A 7364-nucleotide genomic window follows, 5' to 3' on the forward strand; every position below is an offset into this window, starting at 1 on the left:
ATTTTACTTAAAATTTTTGATAAAAAATATGACAAACTAATCTATATATTTTGTAAGCAGTCAAAGATTTTTTATAAAAACATTTTGTACAATAAATTTCATACCAGAAAATGTTTTCTATTGTATTCTACCTAAAAGCACCCTTTATTCAAGTTATACAATGCTTTCTCAAAATTCAATCCTTATAAGTTACTTATATGGAATTTATGTATAAATGTCTATATCTAATAAATTTAAAAAGGAAATTTAAAAACTAAAACTTTAACTCCTATCAATGATTTTAACTTTAAATAAAAAAAAAAATGAAGCAGAGTTTATTTCAAAAGGAAAAGTAATAAATAAGTTTTCTTTATAGAAGTTGTACTTTTAATTTTTGTACATGTACATAAGCAGCTTCTGTTGAACATATTTTATGCTTGAATAATGGCTGTTTGCAAAAGGTGTGAGCAAACATAATTTTTAAAAGTGCAATTAGTTTTAATACTTAGAAAATTTTAGTCTACAACCAAATACAAAAACTGTAACTTTATTTTATACACAGCAGTAACATACTGTTATATAAGCTTGAATTAAATTACTTGTTTTTGGAATTTTGAACTTTCACTACCTGGAAGTTATTGGCTCTAGATAAAAAAAAAAAGGTTCTTATATTTTATTGGTGGAAGGGATTCAAAATTGGGTTAAAAATAAGCACTAAAATGAAGGTATTTGGTTATTCCAATGTGAGCAAGACAAGCTAGGTGATCCAAAATCATGGAAAACTACAAAATCCAAGAAATGCTTAGCTGAATTCATTCAAGTCTGTTAGTGTAATCAATGATCCAATGGTTGCCAAGGGAGGTTCAATGGTTGACAACAAACGTCAAGTAGTCAAAACAGAACATAAAGTTAATTTAGAACATCCAGTAGTCAACACGTAAGATTAAGTCAATTTACAACACACAAAAATCATGGTGAAACATCCAGTAGTCAAAATATAAAAACTAGTAAATTCAGAACATAGAATAGTCAATGTGAAAAATCCAGTCAATTAAAAACACTCAGTCAACGTAGAACATCCAGTAGTAGACAAAGTGTATTCAGTGTATAAGATCTGATGGTCAATAAGGTCAATAAGAAATATCAAGCAGTTATTGTTACAGATCCAGAAGCTTAAATTTGATTATCTAATGGTAGATTTTAGTATTTCAGTATTTTATTATAGAATTGTATATAAGACGTTAGAGTGTACAAGTACCTTCTAAACATTGATATAAGTAATGTCTGCAACTTGTTAGAATAGGGATTGGCTGGAATAGTTTAAATGACATACCTACCAATGTTTATAAAATTATATTAGAATCTAGTCTCCAAAAGGTAAAACTTTTGCCTCAAGCATGTAAATCTGGAAAACTAAACCAAATTTTGGAGCTTACAATAGATATTTTGCAATTTGAAATGAACGACTAAAAAAATCATAGTTCCAATCTTCTGAAGATTTTTAAAAAAACTTGCATTTAGTATAGTAAAATAGTCAAGTAGATATAGTTTTTCGTCAAGCTGAATTTAAAAATTGAGTAATTATTGTGAACTAAACAATAACAAAGTACTACCAACTGTCATGAACTAATTTTTTTTCACATCTGGCCTGCAGACTAAAAAACGTTGTCTGCACCTATATTAGAGGGATACATAGACAGTCCCAACACTAGTTTTAACTTTGCTTACCACATAATTTAAACAAGTCATGTTGTGGAAAGTTGAATGCAGAACATTTTTAAGTTTGTCTTTCCTGACTGCATTCCTGACACACACAAAGATAAATCAAAGAGCAACTTTTTAAATGCAAGATTTGCAGCATTTTTTTTTGCAGAGAAGAAGTCAAAGGCACACTATAGAAAGGTGTTGTAGCATGTAAAAAGGTTAACAAACTAAAGCATCAACTTAATTATGAAAATATCTGAGATGCTGAAAACTCCATTGATAGATTTTATCTAAAGATGACTCACTGGAAAAACTTGCATGTTCAATTTGCTGCTGGTGACAGGAAGAAAAAGATGACAGGTATAAGTCATTTAGCTCCTAAGGCTATGGACAATCGTGTTATCCACACTATAAACACTCACTACTTGTGACTTCTCAGCAGAACTCACTACTTGTCTTCATTAGGGACATAAGCCCAAACCTAAAAAAATATGGCAGGAGCAGCAGGTATTATCTTCAAAGCTAAATAAACTTAACAAACTTGATAAGCAGTTATTATTCAGTGGCCTGCTTAATGATCGTTTTTTTTCCAAGAGAGAAAAGTAGTTTTCTTTTTTAGTAATTTATTTGTTTAAAATTAACCTACAGATTGTGGTTCCAATTTTGTGACAGTGATCATATAGTTTAATTTTTGAGTTTTTTAAATTCATCATTGGCTAACTATTGCTTGAGGAATTAAACTACAAGATTTTCAAACTTTATGTTGATTTTAATGTTGATATCATAACCTTGTATGCAATTTCAAAAACATGCACAACAAAATAATTTTTTTAATTAAGAATTTTTTTTGATTATTTTTGATAATTAACTGAAAACTATAGAAGAGGACAGAAACTTTACACATGATACTACTTATTTGATTAAGGTTTATTATTCTAAAAGAAGAGTTTCTTCTTATGTTTTTTAAGTTATAAAATATACTTGTATCAAATAAACAGCTACTTATGTTTTTTTTTGTTCATGTATAAAAAAAACAATTAAAATAGTACACTTTTAAGTTAAAACATTAAAACTTTTCTCTATTAATCCTTTTTTTTTTTGTATGATTCCTGTATAGATGGACTTGAAATTATTTATTGACCTAATTCGGGTCTATAAAAAAGTAAACATTTAAACAACATTTTAGCATTATCTTGTAAATTAAGTTCTAACTAAACAGAAACAATGACATCATTAGCACCCTGTTGACATCATAATGTTGAATGTCAATTTATGTTGAGGTAAACAATTTTAACTTAGTATAGAAAAAAATTAAAAAATTTTTTTTTCAGCTTTAGAATAATGCTCACTTTTTGTACACCCTCTTTCATAAAGTAAAAAAATTTTTGTTTAAATAAGTAAACAATGTTCTTTTTTGTTGATTATAAGTTAATTCTGATAGTAAATTCTAATTGTTTTTTAAGACTTGTATTAAGAACAAATGACTTAGGCACAGAGCGAAATGTATCTAAATTATTATTAAAAAATGAATTTTACTTTAATAAACTTAACTAATAAACTATCAGACATTTTTCAACTTAGTTGCTTTTATATGATAATATAACATTAGTCTAAAACTCTTCCTTTTGCAATGATATATTTTTCAAGGGTCAGGCAAGTATGTTACATCATGTGTAATTTTACCTGCTTTTAAACTATTTAATTTTTTTAATTTGAAAATTCAACAGTTAATTAAGTAAACAAAACAGTTCTGATAACTTTAAATTATAATGAAAATTTTAAAAGTTATATTCCCATTTTTTACTAAAAAACAAGAAGTATCAAACTCTACTCACTGCAACAATAAACTTTTCAAAAGTTTTTATTTAATGTAATTCTTGGGACAAATGATATTAAGACTTTAACAGTAAATTTTAATCATAATTTTAAGAACTCTAACATAAGTTCTGTTTATTCAAAGTTAATTTATTATTTCTGTTTGACTATGTGCAAACAGTTTTGAAGCTTTTGAACATTTGCAATTTTTAGCTGTAAAAGCATTTTGAAATCTATGCAATATTAAAATAAACAATTTAAGTGACTAAATTTCATTTTTATGTAGATGGAATATTGTTTTCGGGTAGCTTGAAAATTTTGCAAATCGTTAGCATAAAAAGAGCAAATAGTATTTGCAGAGTCAGCAAAAAACTTTATTCATATTATTTTTAATTTTAATCATTAAAACTTTATTTTTGATTGTTTTTTTTATGTTTGGGCAAAGTGGGTCAGGGATAAAGGTATAAATTTAATAAAAAAATAAAAAGCCTTGAAAAAGTTTTGCTGACCCAGCAAATATTCAAATAACTTGCTACTTTTATACAAACATTGGCATTATTTTCAAGCTACCGTTTTATTTTTACTGAAGGTACTTGTTAAAAAGATAGTAATTATAGACAAACTTTTATTTGAGAATGTTTTAATACGAATAAGTATGGTCTTTTTTTGATGATTTTTTTCTTTAACTTTAAATTTTAATTTTGAAATTGTTTTAGAACTTTTTTTTCTAATTTTTTGTTTTTTTATTATTATAACTTTTTAAATAACCGTGACCAAGTCCTAGGACCAAATATTTTATGCGTTTTTTTTTTCATTTATTAAACTATTAAAATCTAAATGTTTTATTCTTTGCATAAATTTTATCTTAACTTTTTGAAAAACTAAATAACTTTTTTTTATCATCATGAAAAGATTTGTTTAAAAAATAATTAAGACTATAAAATAAAATAATAGTTAACATTAAGACCCATCAATAAAAAGCTATCTAAAGATGTACTTAAATCTATTTTTATACGGTTGAAGTTGTAAATAATACTTTTTAAGTTTTAAAAAGTATACTTTAACTCTACTAAATACTATAATTTAATTTTTACTTAATTGTAGAATCCTCCTCTAAGCCTTACTTTTTACTTTTTTCTAATTATATTTTTGATTAATAACTAAATTTAAAGAGAAAGTTAAAAAAGAAAACTTACTTTGTAACATAACTATGGTCAATAGACTGGTATGGAAAAGACCATAAGTTATTGAACTACTTATCATTTTCTTTGTAAGTACTGTCGTGAGCTAATTTATTTTTTATAAAAAAAAAAATAATAATAATAACGATAATTTTTTTTTTTTTTACAACAAAATGCTAATTCATTTAAAAAAAATTTACTCACTTTTTTTGTAGCTTACTGCAGAGCCAGTATTAACCAGTAGAAACCAGGTTTGCTAGAATGTTGCTTTATTGACTGAGCATTGAACACTTATCAAATGACTGTTTGTTTTAAATTAAGTTATATATACAAGTTAATTTGTAGATAGATATCGTTGAATTGACAAATGACAAACCTGGTAAAAACTTTAGACTACTAAAGGAACTAAACCGTCATTTACCTTAGATTTCGACTTTACGATCTTTTCATTTACATTTTTCCTGTTACATCTGCAAAAGCAATCACATAAAACTGAACAAACAACTTAAGATTAAACGAGAAAGTATAAGTAATAAAATCACTTTAAAGTCCTAGACAAGACGTTAAAAGGTATCTAAATGGTGTACAACTCGATAACCGAAATATTTTCTATGCACCAGGTCCTTAAACGAAATTTTTTAAGCGTTTTATTTTTGTTGTTCAATAAACTATTATAAACTATTAAACACGATATTTATTTCAAACTTAAAACTGAAAAGCACAGTATAGTTTGCAATATAGTACATAAATTTTATTATATCTTTTATATGTAAGTAAAAATTGAAATTTTGTTATTATTTGCTTACATATTTTTATTGATATGTAAGTAAATTACATTTAATCTACAAATCTCAAACAAATAATAAAATCAAACTTGTTTTAAAATAAACAAAATAATTTTCCTTGTTATAGTATAGTATACTGAATTAATAAAATAAACATTTTTGTTTAATATTATAAAATTGAATACTAAAGCTAAAATAAGCATTAAACTTAAACAAAAAAGTATGGTGATCTCATATATCCATTATTAAGGGTTTAAGTACCTAGAAATGATGTAAAACTCAATTTTATGTATAAAAACGAGTTCAACACGCCGACTCATTGAATAAAAGCTCATTGTAATAAACAATGTTAACCTCTTTATGTATTAGTTTTTACTTTTGAATTAAAAAAAAATATTTTTTTTTAGCTAAAACAGTTTTCTCTTAAACTTTAATGTTACGCACAGAACAAAGCTAAATTTTTAGAACCACTTAAATCGTTTTTAATATCTTTGTTTCAAAAGTAAACTGGTAACGTAACAAAAGTAACTGCTTTTATGTTAAATTCCTAAATTATAAAATTGGATTAACTAAAAGTATTACAAAACTATTTTTAGTGTTTTGAGTTCTTACTTTAAGTTTTGATATTAACTTTTTGTATACCTCATTAGCTGTAGAAAATACAAAAGCAATATTTTTCGCAACAAGGTTTAAATAAGAAGTCAAGCAAAGAACTTTTCATTTCTGCTTTATTATAGTTTATTGAACGACAAAAAAAAGACGCTCAAAGTATTGGGTGGGTGTCAGAATGACACAGAATAACACGGTGCGACACTATGGCACGGAGGATCACTTTGGCACAGCGTAAAATGACACGGTGCGTCACTCTGGCACGGTGCGTCACTTTGGCACGGAGGGTCACTTTGGCACGGCGACAAAATGACACGGTGCGTCACTTTGGCATAGCGACAAAGTGACACGGTGCGTCACTTTGGCACGGAGGGTAACTTTAGCACGGCGACAAAATGACACAATGCGTCACTTTGGCACAGCGAAAAATTGACACGGTGCGTCACTCTGGCACGGTGAGCTACTTTGGAACGGAGGGTCACTTTGGCACGGCGACAAAATGACACAGTGCGTCACTTTGGCAAAGCGACAAATTGACACGATACGTCACTTTGATACAGCGCCAAAACACGATACACGGTGCGTCACTATAGCATAGATTGTCTTTTTTGCACCGTTTTTTTCATCTATATTCGCTCTGAACGTCTTTTAACTATTTATTTTTGCAATAAGCGTTATTACTGCTTAAACCAAACTTTTAAAAACCTTAATTTGAAAGTTTTTCTATAGTACGTGTAAAAATTGTAAGCAAAATTGGGAAAAGTAAGTATAACAACACAGAAGTTTGAGTTAAACCAATTATTCTTTTAGTTATCATCTTTACTCCAAAAGTAACACATTTTGAATTCGAATTGTAAACATTTCGAAAAATGTAGCATTCAAAGCACATGTTTGAAAACTAAATTAAAATTTAAAAATAAATGCGCATTAAATATGTAAGTAAGTAAACCTTAAAATAAAACGTTATTTTGAATTTTTTTAAATTATTTTTTAAAAAATTTGTACTAAGTAGTTTTTACAGCGTTGTAAATTTATACATTTGATAGTTTATTAAACAAACAAAACTAAAAAGCTTAACCAAACAGTAGAAATTTTTTGTTCGATAATGTAACAAATTATTTTTATTTTAAGCTTTCATTCAGTTTTTTAAAACAAAATTATAACAAACTTTTAAGCAAAACTAAACTTCTTAGTAATATAACTTTTAATTATAAAAATTTTTCCAAACTATAGTAGCTTGATACATTTGAAACTAAATATGATAAAATGCTTTAAAATTTAAGTAAAAGTA

Source organism: Thalia democratica, chromosome 1, assembly GCF_965202585.1.
Source record: "Thalia democratica chromosome 1, ktThaDemo2.hap1.1, whole genome shotgun sequence".
In the NCBI taxonomy this organism is placed as follows: Eukaryota; Metazoa; Chordata; class Thaliacea; order Salpida; family Salpidae; genus Thalia; species Thalia democratica.